A 14,279-nucleotide genomic window follows, 5' to 3' on the forward strand; every position below is an offset into this window, starting at 1 on the left:
GTTCTGCGGAGGCCTGTTAATCACCCAGTCATTTTAGTCGGGTATGTGGCAGAAGTGAAACACCTCAAACATAAAAGGACAGTGGGTCCTGCGAAACAAGGTTGAGGAACACTGGGTCAGCCAAATACTGCACACACTATCAGCTGCATGAATGGTGCCCTAACCCACCACCCCTAAAACCACAATAATTGAATCAACCGATCATCTAAAACAATCGAAAAAGCATTTGATTTGAAACACTCTGACCCAAATCTAACTGGGCTTTAAACAAGTATTAGACAACAAAACAAATAAATGCAAATCAAAGTAGTCATTACAAAAAGGTAACAATGATTTAAGCTTTGTGCTTAACAAAACCTGCAGAAATCCCTTCTGTTCCACAGAAAAAACCAACAGTGCATACCAGACATTTAAAACTAACACCATAGAATCATATAACATACTGAAAGCCATACAAATGTCACCTTACATTAAATAACATTATTTGTACTAGTTACATGTGTGTTTTCCCACTGTTCCTTTTCTGATGTAGAATTTATCATAGCTGTATTAAACATGCAGGTGTCTTAGCCCATGCTTTTTTTTGCTATTGATGCTATGTTTGCTCCTCTTCATGGCTGCTTCCTTGATATAAATGAGCAAAGAATTGGTCCCAGTTTGTGAATATGTAAGTTCTTCAAATTTTCAGATTGGCCATTGCTAAAGGTAGTCCTAAGGCACTCTAGCTAATGGCAGAGAACTTAACTTGTGCTCTAGTCCATGTAGACACAGTTTATTGACAGCCAACGCAGCCATTTCTCTTGAATACCAAATAAAGTCGTCTCAGATTGTGCGGCGGGGAAAATATGCTCTGTAATCTGATCTCCATGATGACAACAGCAAGCAATTGGTGCCTCCTCAACAAAGGAGTTGTGGGGGACTTCCTATTGCCTGTAAATGCAAAGAAGTTAAAAATCAGTGAGGTATTTTTTTATCTGTAGCTTGCGCTACCCCCTGGAAATGCTGCCCTGGGAAATGGCCGATACCACCCTTACCAAAATCTGCCATTTCAGGCTGCAGCTACACAGTTATGCTACCCCCTTACGATGGGCTTGCCCTGACTTACGTAGATCAGTTTTAAAAAGGACAGGAGCAGTGGTCTCTTTTATTCTGGATTTGGATGTTTGAAAAGTAATTCCCTATGGATTCAGAACCAGGTTGGTAATCCAAAGTAGGGGCAATAAAAATGTTACTAAAGGCTTAAATGCATGTCTGAAAACAAACAGCTGTAAAATGATCCAAACCTTTGAGCCAAATCAGTAGCTTGCTGCAGAACTCATTCTCATATGGTTAAGTACAATGCTCAAAAAATAAAGGGAACACTTAAACAACACAATATAACTCCAAGTAAATCAAACTTCTGTGAAATCAAACTGTCCACTTGGGAAGCAACACTGATCGACAATCAATTTCACATGTTGTTGTGCAAATGGAATAGACAACAGGGGGAAATCTTTGAGCAAGACACACTCAATAAAGGAGTGGTTCTGCAGGTGGGGACCACAGACCACAACTCAGTACCTTTACTTTCTGTCTGATGTTTTGGTCACTTTTGAATGTTGGTGGTGCTTTCACACTCGTGGTAGCATGAGACGGACTCTACAACCCACACAAGTGGCTCAGGTAGTGCAGCTCATCCAGGATGGCACATCAATGCGAGCTGTGGCAAGAAGGTTTGCTGTGTCTGTCAGCGTAGTGTCCAGAGCCTGGAGGCGCTACCAGGAGACAGGCCAGTACACCAGGAGATGTGGAGGGCAACAACCCAGCAGCAGGACCGCTACCTCCGCCTTTGTGCAAGGAGGAACAGGAGGAGCACTGCAAGAGTCCTGCAAAATGACCTCCAGCAAGCCACAAATGTGCATGTTTCTGCACAAACGGTTAGAAACCACCTCCATAAGGATGGTATGAGGGCCCCAAGTCCACAAATGGGGGTTGTGCTCACTGCCCAACACCGTGCAGGACAGTTGGCAGAGAACACCAGTATGGGGTAAGAACGCTGTTAAAAACAATGTGCATGTAAAGACGGAATTTGTGCATATTAGTCAATAGTTGTGCATAAGTAAAATCCCAAAGAGGTATTCTATATTTTCTCTATAAAAATACAAAATAAAATGTTACAGCTTCAAGAAATTACAAACTCAAAGTTCAAGTTTATACTTGTGGTTTATTCTTTATGAATACAATATGCTATAACAGTTTGCGAACCAAAAAACTACGGTACAAAGCCAGATAATGTTAAAAAGTTTATATATGTCTTAATGTTGTTAATATATGCTCTTGGTCCATCATTTTAGCACTAGTGCTGCTGCTTCTTCTTCTTCTTCTGCTGGCAGTGCGCAACAAATTCAGAGGTGCATACTGCCACCTACTGTACATCACTGTATAACTCCACCCACTATATTCTATGTTTTAGTTTTGTATTTCATAAAAATAAGAATGATGCTTCATTTACTCTGCAGGTTCACACTGAGCACATGTGACAGACGTGACAGAGTATGGAGACACCATGGAGAGCGATCTGCTGCCTGCAACATCTTTCAGCATGACTTGTTTGGCAGTGGGTCAGTAATGGTGTGGGGTGGCATTTCTTTGGAGGGCCGCATGGCCCTCCATGTGCTCACCAGAGGTAGCCTGACTGCCATTAGGTACTGAGATGAGATCCTCAGACCCCTTGTGAGACCATATGCTGGTGCGGTTTGGCCCTGGGTTCCTCCTAATGCAGGACAATGATAGACCTCATGTGGCTGGAGTGTGTCAGCAGTTCCTGCAAGATGAAGACATTGAAGCTATGGACTGACCCGCCCGTTCCCCAGACCTGAATCCAATTGAGCACATCTGGGACATCATGTCTCGCTCCATCCACCAACATCACGTTGCACCACAGACTGTCCAGGAGATGCTTTAGTCCAGGTCTGAGAGGAGATCCCTCAGGAGACCATCTGCCGTCTCATCAGGAGCATGCCCAGGCGTTGTAGGGAGGTCATACAGACACGTGGAGGCCACACACAATACTGAGCCTCATTTTGACTTGTTTTAAGGACATTACATTAAAATTGGATCAGCCTGTAGTGGGTTTTTCCACTTTAATTTTGTGTGTGACTCCAAATCCAGGCCTCTATTGGTTAATAAATTTGATTTCCATTGATGATTTTTGTGTGATTTTGTTGTCAGCACATTCAACTTCGTACAGAACAAAGAATTCAATGAGAATATTTCATTCATTCAGATCTAGGATGTGTTATTTGAGTGTTCCCTTTATTTTTTTGAGCAGTTTAGTTTGGCTCTTTGGAAGTCTGTGCCAATATGAATTAGTAAGGACAGCTTAAACCAGTGGGATAAAGAAGTAAAGTCTACAATAGACAATTCTCACTCCTCTGAAGTACGCTGTATAATCTCAGGCAAAGAAACTGTAATTTCTGCACTACTCACTTTCTCCCACTGATATATCTGTTAATAATTGATGTAGCTCACAAACTGCAGCATCTGTGTGCTGTGAGGCATTTATGAGGAAAGTTCCAAATGGAAATTATGATGTGCTCACATTTCTTTGTACGATTGTATGTCAGGTCTCAAAAAAGAATATTGTTCAGAGGTCCAAATCCTGAAACACAAACACAGAGTTATGGTGTTTAGGGAGCTAAAAAAAAGAGCAGATTTTTTTTATTATTAATGTAGAATGTGCTCAGGATAAATGTACACTCAGCTCCTTTTTATAAATCTTCTGCTGGTATGCTGCAGCACCACCTCAGAGGAGAACCGCATTCAAATAAAAGATGAGAGGAATTTTACCCTTTTGGCCAAAACTGAAAGAGAAATGTGCAGGCTCTTAAATTTCTTGTGTCGCTGCTTCACCTCGGAAACGCAACTCTTTTAAATGAAAATCTTTTCTCACTGTATAGAAAGTTAAAGGCTCACATTTTTCACTACCTACGTTCAAGAGAGGTCATTCAAGTCTGCAATAGTGTAACAAATACAGGTCCTTCTCAAAATATTAGCATAAATTAGCATTGTGATAAAGTTCATTATTTTCCATAATGTCATGATGAAAATGTAACATTCATATATTTTAGATTCATTGCACACTAACTGAAATATTTCAGGTCTTTTATTGTCTTAATACGGATGATTTTGGCATACAGCTCATGAAAACCCAAAATTCCTATCTCACAAAATTAGCATATCATTAAAAGGGTCTCTAAACGAGCTATGAACCTAATCATCTGAATCAACGAGTTAACTCTAAACACCTGCAAAAGATTCCTGAGGCCTTTAAAACTCCCAGCCTGGTTCATCACTCAAAACCCCAATCATGGGTAAGACTGCCGACCTGACTGCTGTCCAGAAGGCCACTATTGACACCCTCAAGCAAGAGGGTAAGACACAGAAAGAAATTTCTGAACAAATAGGCTGTTCCCAGAGTGCTGTATCAAGGCACCTCAGTGGGAAGTATATGGGAAGGAAAAAGTGTGGCAGAAAACGCTGCACAACGAGAAGAGGTGACCGGACCCTGAGGAAGATTGTGGAGAAGGGCCGATTCCAGACATTGGGGGACCTGCGGAAGCAGTGGACTGAGTCTGGAGTAGAAACATCCAGAGCCACCGTGCACAGGCGTGTGCAGGAAATGGGCTACAGGTGCCGCATTCCCCAGGTCAAGCCACTTTTGAACCAGAAACAGCGGCAGAAGCGCCTGACCTGGGCTACAGAGAAGCAGCACTGGACTGTTGCTCAGTGGTCCAAAGTACTTTTTTCGGATGAAAGCAAATTCTGCATGTCATTCAGAAATCAAGGTGCCAGAGTCTGGAGGAAGACTGGGGAGAAGGAAATGACAAAATGCCAGAAGTCCAGTGTCAAGTACCCACAGTCAGTGATGGTCTGAGGTGCCGTGTCAGCTGCTGGTGTTGGTCCACTGTGTTTTATCAAGGGCAGGGTCATTGCAGCTAGCTATCAGGAGATTTTGGAGCACTTCATGCTTCCATCTGCTGAAAAGCTTTATGGAGATGAAGATTTCATTTATCAGCACGACCTGGCACCTGCTCACAGTGCCAAAACCACTGGTAAATGGTTTACTGACCATGGTATCACTGTGCTCAATTGGCCTGCCAACTCTCCTGACCTGAACCCCATAGAGAATCTGTGGGATATTGTGAAGAGAACGTTGAGAGACTCAAGACCCAACACTCTGGATGAGCTAAAGGCCGCTATCGAAGCATCCTGGGCCTCCATAAGACCTCAGCAGTGCCACAGGCTGATTGCCTCCATGCCACGCCGCATTGAAGCAGTCATTTCTGCAAAAGGATTCCCGACCAAGTATTGAGTGCATAACTGTACATGATTATTTGAAGGTTGACGTTTTTTGTATTAAAAACACTTTTCTTTTATTGGTCGGATGAAATATGCTAATTTTGTGAGATAGGAGTTTTGGGTTTTCATGAGCTGTATGCCAAAATCATCCGTATTAAGACAATAAAAGACCTGAAATATTTCAGTTAGTGTGCAATGAATCTAAAATATATGAATGTTACATTTTCATCATTACATTATGGAAAATAATGAACTTTATCACAATATGCTAATATTTTGAGAAGGACCTGTATAACCTAATACAACAAAATCCATGTTTTCATGGGTTTCAGACACGTTTACTCCATGACCCCTCAGCTCTTGTATTTTGGTGTGAGTGTTGTTGTTCACTGGCTCTCCCAATTTTTCACCCGCTGCCAAAAGGTGGGAACAAAAATCAGTGTGATAAATGCAATATAACACAAGGAAAGTAGAAGCTCCATGGAGCAGATTACCCCAGAAGACATTTCCTAAACACTTGAGATAATCCTTCCTCTTCTGCTACTCAGTTTTCCAACTAAATATTATCTATAAAATCAGTTATCAGGCAATCCATGTAATTTAACTAGTTAGCATGTTTTATTTGTCTTATTTTTTCTTTACTCCTCATGCCCTAATGTTATCACCTCAATCTTCTCTCTGCCTTCCACTGTAAGGTGTCTGTCTTGTACTGGGTTGTATGATCTACCCCGATGGCTGGGACAGCGAAGAGGTTCGGCGGATGTGCGGAGAGCAGACAGACAAATACAGCCTGGGAGCTTGTTCAATGCGTTGGGCTTACATCTTGGCAATCATGGGCATTCTGGACGCCCTCATCCTCTCCTTCCTGGCCTTCGTCTTGGGGAACCGTCAGGATGGACTGATGACGGAGGAGCTGCTGGCTGAAAGCAAGGGTAAAGATGCATATGACTGATGTGATGAAATTTGATGCTTTATCTCTTTTAGGAAAAGGATATCTAGTGGTAGGAAAATATTTGGCTTCTGTTACTCTGTTGAAGACAAAATCACAGAAGGAGAAGTGATCTTCAAAAGGTATAAAAATTACATACGTTAAGCAATTTTATAAGCAAGTCTGGAAGGAGAGCACATAACAGCACTGAAACTACAATAATCAGGAAAATATAGGACCTCCCTGCTTCAGCAGATAATGAGTTTGTCTTCTGAGATCTTATGCCTGCGTTCGACACTAAAGATCAAAGCATCTTCATCTGCAAAACATAATGTGTCAAAGTTAGGTGAATCTTGACTCAAACTGAAGCAGAAAAACTGGCACATGCATTTATGACCTGCAGACTTGACTACTGCAATGCAGTTATTGGTGGTTGTCCATACGGTTCCATTTAAGTCCTTCAGTTGATACAGTGTTGCAGCGAGAGTTCTTACACGACCCGCAAAAAGGTAATGTTTCAAATGTCTCCTTTAAGTATCATCACTACTCTTGTAGTACAAAATACTTCTAAATACATACAAACCCCTACATGGTTTAGTGCCATCATAAGACTTTCTTATTGCCTACTGCTCCAAGATGCAGGTTTATTTGTCATTCCCTGAATGTCCTACGCTAGAGTAGAAGGCAGATCTTTTAGTTTTCAGGCCCCTTTTCTCTGGAATCAGCTCCATCCTTTGGTACTGACATGCTCCAAAGTTTCAAGCATCTTTTTTATGTCGTGGGTTTTATGTTGTGGGTTTGCAGCAATTTTATTTATGTTTGAAACATGCAATAGATATAAATGATAAAAAATAATTATGGGGATCCAGTACAACCCATACTTTCTCAGAACCAAGAGGTTATGTCCGAAACCTTCTTTCATTATAAGAAAGTAACCTCCAAGTTCTTGGACACCAGGGGCTGTAGTATGTTGAGCTACAACATTTTTAAGTAAATTTCACTATTACATGTTTGTATAATGTTTAAGCTAGTCTGATGCAGTTTAGAAATGAATGCTGTGGACTTATTAAAAAAGCAAAAAACAAAAAAATGTTTCAGCCACAAATAACAACTGTATACTCGGAGGGAAAAAGGATTAAGAATTTTATTAAATAAAATGTATTGTTAAGTTCAAAGTGGACTTTTATTCCAATTGCATAATATCTGAAATACCCTTTAAAAGTGATAGCAATCAGAATGTTTTGACCCAATAACAAATAAAAACAGTCATAACCTCAAAAAGTGAACACATATTAAAATTTTCTACAAGTTTAGACAAGGATAAATATTTTAAAAAACAACATTTTTCACAGCAAATTGTGAACATTCCTTAGCTGGGATATCAACTGACTCAACACTTGCTAATTGTGCTTGTCAGGGACTCATTAGCACAACTTCCAGATAAGTTGAAAGCCTTGGTTAGATGTTGAGAGTTCACTGAGTGCTATTCAGTGAGGTAATATGAAGCCAGTCAAAGACAAAAGCATAGCCTTATCTTAAATGTGGTTGTAATTGCTGCTTGTGTAGGGACATAAATAGGCGAGAAAAAAGACAGCAGTGTTGTTTGTATTGATTTCAGCTCCACACAGAACGGCTCCGGTCACCGACACTGGTGTTGATCAGAGGAGAGTTTATAAGTAGCTAACATACAAGAAGTTAAGACTGACAAAAGCATATACACTCAGAGGAAGCAAGAATATTTCAAATCATGCATTAAGACTAGTCTTTTGATTTATTAAAACTTATGCGGCTTTCATCAGACTAAAAATGGAAAGTACATACAAATCAGAAAAGAAATAAAACATTAAGCAGTCTGCCAAATAGACTCAGTGAGCTGAACCATAAAATATATGGTGCTATTTTGTTTTTATGAGCTACAAAGCAAACCATGCAGCCTCTAAAAAAGTCTATTTTAATTTAGAGAAGGTTAAAAGTTTCATTTAAAACGAATTAAGGGAAACACACAATTTGTACATGTTTTTTTTTTTCATTTACCCCTAAAACAAGACCATCTCTGCCTAAGACAGTTCTCATGAATCAAATTCAATGCTGCATTTACAATTACATCGAAATCGAATCGAAAGTATCCCTCAAAATCTAGCAATAACCCTTATTGTTCTAATTTTCTCTGTATTTCTGCTTTTTCACAGAGGGAGGAAATGCCTAACAGATGCTTAGGTAAGTTTAAGGGTAACGTTATTTATCAGGTAGACAGAAATGTGTTACAGCATGTTACAGCATGTATTCTTAATCTGTTTAGTGCACATAAATAGGTAGATTTAGGCATCTAAAGTACTAAGGACATTTTTCAGTTCAATGTGAGCAACACCTACAACCGCATCCATTTATTTCTCATACAATAATATGTGGTGCAACATTCTGAGCTATTGTATAAAGAGATATTTTTAAAACTCAGAGAGAAAATTATACAGAGCATTGCAACATGTTTTCAAAATCTGTAACTTTGCATAATGACGAGGCAGAAGGGGAACAATACGTGGTTTGCAAAATATTTTTACAAATAACAATCTGTAGTGTTGCATCCATTTGTATTTAGTCCCCCAAAATGATGTTTTGAAAACCACTCCCCAATGGAAAATGAAATCAACATCTCCTTAGAGCTTGTGAGCAGAAGAAAGCACGAAGTGTTCTAAAATTTGCTAGTAGATGGCTGTGTTGACTGTGGAAAACACAGTGGACCAACACCAGAAGTGACACGGTTTAAATGGATTTTGGTTGACAATCCTCCCAAGTCATTCCTGTTGCTGGTCAACCTTTTCCTACAACACATTTTCCTTCCACTTAGTGATGTATGAGTATGCTTGGAGACGGCACTCTGTGTACAACCACCTTCTTTAGCCATAACATTTTGTGACTTACCCTCCTCATAGAGGGTGTCAATGGCTGTCCTTTGGACATCTGCCTTTGGACAGTCTTACCCATGGTTGTGTAGCCCACTGACCCAGACTGAGAGATCATTAAGAGGCTCAGGAAACCCTGGTAGGTGTTTTGAGTTAATTAGCTGATTAGGATGTGACACCAGGAGTTTTCAATATTTCACTTTTTCACAGTATTCTAATTTTTTCTGTGACACTGAATTTTGGCTTTTTGTTATCTGTAAGCCATAATCATCAAAATTACAAGAAATAAAGGCTTGAAATATTTCACTCTGTGTGTAATGACTCCATATAGTATATGAGTTTCACTTTTTGAAATGAGTGACATAAAATACTGAACTTTTTGAAGATATTCTAATATTCTTTGGGATGTTCTTGTCGAGACTTAAATGTTTGGCCAGTATTTTTTCCAAAAATTCTTGCCACAAATTTTTTATTAGATTTTGGTCTGCACTTTCACTGGGCATTTCTGGGCAACATGTTTTGATCCATTACACAATATAGCCAGAGCTGCAACCCATTGTGAGCGCGCAACCCCCCCCCCCCCCCCCCAAAATCACAAAAATCACAGTCACACATTCCTACCCTCACGCATAAACATAAAAACACTCACACCCACACATCCAATGTAAAGACAAACAACAATGGATGTTGTACGCTCACTCACACTCCCCATACATACTCTAATTTTGGCATCATCCTGACAAATCTGCTGTGTTCCTTGGTCTTTTTGAAAATGATTGTTCATTAAAGTTCTCTAACAAACCCATAAGAGTTGGATTTCTACTAAGAATAAATGACACACAGTTATACTTCATTTACTATTTAGGTGACATCTGAACACAAGTTAGTGTGCTGGATTTTATTTAGAGGAATCAGCACAAAGGCTGAACTAAATGCATACATATAACACACTTCCACTTCATAATTATGGTACAATGGCATAATTCAGGTACCTTGTGTGAATCTATCACATCAATTCCCGATAAAATAAAATCAATAGAAATAAAAAGTAGGATTAAAGCGCTTCAGTAAATAATGTCCCCAACTCAGTAAAACAAATCTTGCTCTTTCTCTTGTTTCTTGCAGGTTCCCTAAGTTCCGATTGTCCTTTCCTATAAAGTACCAGTCATTCAACATCTTATTTGAGGAAAGCTGACCGACTCAAGGATGAAGTGGGACTCTGTAGAACCCGTCAGACTTCCTTTTCACCAGTGTAACCTATCTTTGAAGTTCATCCATCCTTCCTACAGCCTCCCTTCATTGTTTCCAGCACATAGACGGAGCCCAGAGCACCGTCTTCGACTTACCGTACATCTAAGGAGCTAACCCTTGCACAGCAATGCACAGACCATGGCAAGGGCAGAGACTGTTATTCTGTGGAGAAGAACAGATATATGTATGAAATATCCTTTATCTAACTACCTGAGAAACGTTGACACTGACACACTTTCAACGCAACCACACATCTTCCAACTATCACACAGGTCTACACTAATAGTAGTACATTCAGATGAAAGACTTATAAATAAAGTTGTGTAACTACATGTATTAACCTATGTTAACACCAAAATGTGTTTCACCGTCAGAATGAGTATCTTGTTTTGTTTGTGAAAAGAAAAAGAAAAAAACATTATATCGGATTAATCTGTAGTGTTTAGGTAAAACAAAGTTAAGGTTTTACTTTATTCTCTGCTCATATGCTACTTTCTTTCCCCGAAAAATATATTTAAAAGTGTTTTATAGTTATAATAGTATGCAACAGAGACAACTAAAATTACAAACTGTGTACAGAGAATATTTAATAAATAGAAATATTTAAAAGTGATCTATAAGGATTTTAACTAAACCCATTAAAACACCCTATTTACTACCCAACTTTGCACAGTGTTCAGGTTTGAGAGGGGACCTAATATTTTGTAGTGTATCTACACTGTGATGGTGGCTATCAGAACTGCCAGCTGCAGGACTCTTAGCTGCTACATGAGTTTGACTCTGTATGTAAGTGTGTTCCAGTGAGAGCATGCACACACAGCATTGCTGTAAGTGTGTTGTGTGTAATAGTTTGCCAGCCTCACACAGCTGTCCTCTTGTGAATCTTATATCTGTCTTTGTCTCTAGGTGGGTCTTTCTTTGATGACCTTGCTCTCTTTGTTTCTTTGGGACGTACAGGGTAACCTGATGGAGCAACAGGCGTGTCTGACATCTGAACTCAAGTGAAGATGAACTTTTATAGCCTGTCCCAGCCTCACTCATACACGTTATTGTGTAAATAGATATTCTGTAGATATTGATAAGTCAGTACATTAGAGCAACTAAAGAGATTCCTTTAAGAATATGTACACTTAATAAAGGTTTTCACTGTAAGTCTCAGCTGTGCTTCTATGCTTATCTTAACAAAAAGAGGGTTATTCTACCGGCTTTGTTGATTTTAATAGACATTATAGTGCCGCAAACACGCATGGCAACCAATGCTGAAGATATGCAAAAAAAAGTGTTACATTTTTAAGTTGATCAGGGAGTCTAGAAATTTCCAATTGGTATTTCAAGACTTTCTTTCCCTGCATGAGGTATAAATATGATGTGACACAGAAGCCCATTCCTTTTAGCCAGTAACCTCAGCAAGGATCCAATCAAGCAGGATAATCTGATGTCTACAAGCTAAGTAGCTGCTTTGGGGTGTTGAGAGTAAGATTCAACGTTTTAGCAAAAACATTCCATGTGGTTGTTGTGTCAATCAAAGAATAAATATGTTGTAAAGTATGGAGGAGGATCTGTGATGCTGTGGTCCCATTTATCTTCCAAACCCCCAGAGAGCCTTGTCGGTATACATAACGTTTTGAAATAAGAGGGGATTTTAAACAAATATCTGATTAACTCTACCAGAAAAGGGGATGCTTTTGTGTCTTGCAGCACTACAATGATCCAAAAGTTATGGCCATATCAAAACATAGGTGAGACATGTTTTATCTGACACAAAACCATATTTGTTGGTGATCACAATCCCCAGATCTAAATCCTATAAAAACTTTGGGTCACGGACACACACTCATTCACACACCTAAGGGCAATTTAGGGAGACCAAGCCAGAGTGCCCGGTGAGAACCCACACATGCACGGGGAGAACATGCAAACTCCATGCAGAAAGACGCCTGGCCAGGAGTCAAACCCAGGACCTTCTTGCTGCAAGGCAACAGTGCTACCAACTGCACCACCGTGCAGCCCCCCCTCACTAAACATATTTCCTGTCAGGTTTTAAGTGTTGAGAGTTCGACCAAACTGCAGATAGGAACTTTGGACAAGCATTGTGACATTTTAATAACAATAAAAAAGAAAATGTATGCAAATTGCACAATGAGAAACAGGATATTAAGCATGGACTGAGTAATAGACTGTTTATACAGTGAAATGGAAGAATCTGGCAGTGAACAATGAGAAAACAGGCGCTTAAATAAAGAGGTAAGAGCAGAAGATGACAAAGGAACCAAATGAACTGATCAGAGGAAATGTGGAGCAGCTGAGGCAGAATGAAAGCAGGGAAGCTGAGGAAGATAGACTATTTAACATTAATTGAACCGATATACAAGGAAACACTTCACCAAGGGGAAAGATAAATACAAACCTAAAGGAATAAGCTGGAATACACAGGCAACAGAATACGAGAAACTAAATACGGGATAAACTAAACACCTAACTGACAAAAATAAACACAGACAATTTAACTGAATACGGCAGGACTATATAGAACATAACACAGAAATGGTGAGAACACAAGTGAAAACCAAAACCTTACACCATCATAAAAACAGCTGGACAAACAAGACGGCTCTGGAAAACATGGTTGCAATGGCTTAAAGAGTCCTCAGGGTTCACCAACCTTTTTTGGAAAAAAGTTCAAGATGATATTGATGCTATTGAATATAAACCTTTTATAGCAAAAAATGTAAATTTGAGAAAATGTTTAAAACACATCTTAATGTTTCTTAATGTAAATTCATCCTGTTCACACAATTATTTTAATAGTTCTCACTACGTAATTACTAACAGAACCATGGAGACATCTGAAGGGTGATCAAGAGACATCATTCTCTCAAGAAAACAAAAATGACTAAAATTCAGATTTCTGCCTAATAGTGATGATGAGCAGAAAGAACACCATCATCACCATGATGTTAGAAATTCCTTCCACGTGCTTTTTAATCTCCTGCCATCTGGAGGATGATATCACTTTCCATCAGGACATGATCAGCCCGAAATAAATAAAATCTATGCAGTAGAATTCTGCGTTAATGCATATATTCATTTGCCCTGATTTAATTTTAATTCATTCTTAACACTGATAATATGAAAACACGCTTGAACTTCATTGTGAGCTTAAAATTTCCCCATAAATTTAATCACAATTTAATTAGTGATGAATTCCCCCCTAGTGTGTTTTTACAAAGAATTGTTTTGCAGTTTTCCATGTTCATAGGCCAACAAAAGCTTGTTTTAGCCTAATTCAGTGTAGGAATTGCATGAGGACTGATGACAATCTTTCTATTTTGGGAAACGTTTAGTACAATATGGAAAATATGGAAAAAATGGAAGACAGTAAAAGAAAAACAAAAATAACATTCATCAGCAATGATTTCCTTGTCTGGATGTTTGAAACTGTGTGTAATGGAGAGACAGAACACAGAACCAAAGGGAACCAAACAAAGGTGAAGTCCAATGTAGAGTAACCAGTTATCATAAAAGTCATGCTTTTGGACTGAGAGCATGCAAACTTCATGCAAAAAGAGCCCGCAGGCCGGGCTTTAAACCAGGCCCTTGATGCAAGAAACCATTTAACCTGCACACTACACTGCTTTAATCTGACAAATTAAATGGCAATGTAACTCTCTTCTTACGAATACCATGCATTATGATGCTTTAAAAATTAAAGTGATTAACATTAAGTTAAACTTAAAAAAGATCCACTGATATGTTCTCATAATAGTGTATATGATCTGATCTGACCAGTGATTTATAGAAGATTAACTTTCCTTTCACCCAAAACGACATTTTCTACTTCGAGTGATTATTTGGGTTTC

The 14,279-nt window shown here is 39.1% G+C and overlaps 1 long non-coding RNA gene across 1 annotated transcript; it reads left to right on the forward strand.

Moving 5' to 3' along the window:
• The first annotated feature begins 6,214 nt into the window (after window positions 1-6,214).
• Window positions 6,215-11,571, forward strand: LOC124861557. The gene is made up of 3 exons (XR_007036666.1): window positions 6,215-6,272; window positions 8,458-8,485; window positions 10,294-11,571. It is a non-coding gene; the product is annotated as an uncharacterized LOC124861557 (long non-coding RNA).
• The last annotated feature ends 2,708 nt before the right edge of the window (window positions 11,572-14,279 follow it).

Source organism: Girardinichthys multiradiatus, chromosome 2 (assembly GCF_021462225.1).
Source record: "Girardinichthys multiradiatus isolate DD_20200921_A chromosome 2, DD_fGirMul_XY1, whole genome shotgun sequence".
Lineage (NCBI taxonomy): Eukaryota > Metazoa > Chordata > Actinopteri > Cyprinodontiformes > Goodeidae > Girardinichthys > Girardinichthys multiradiatus.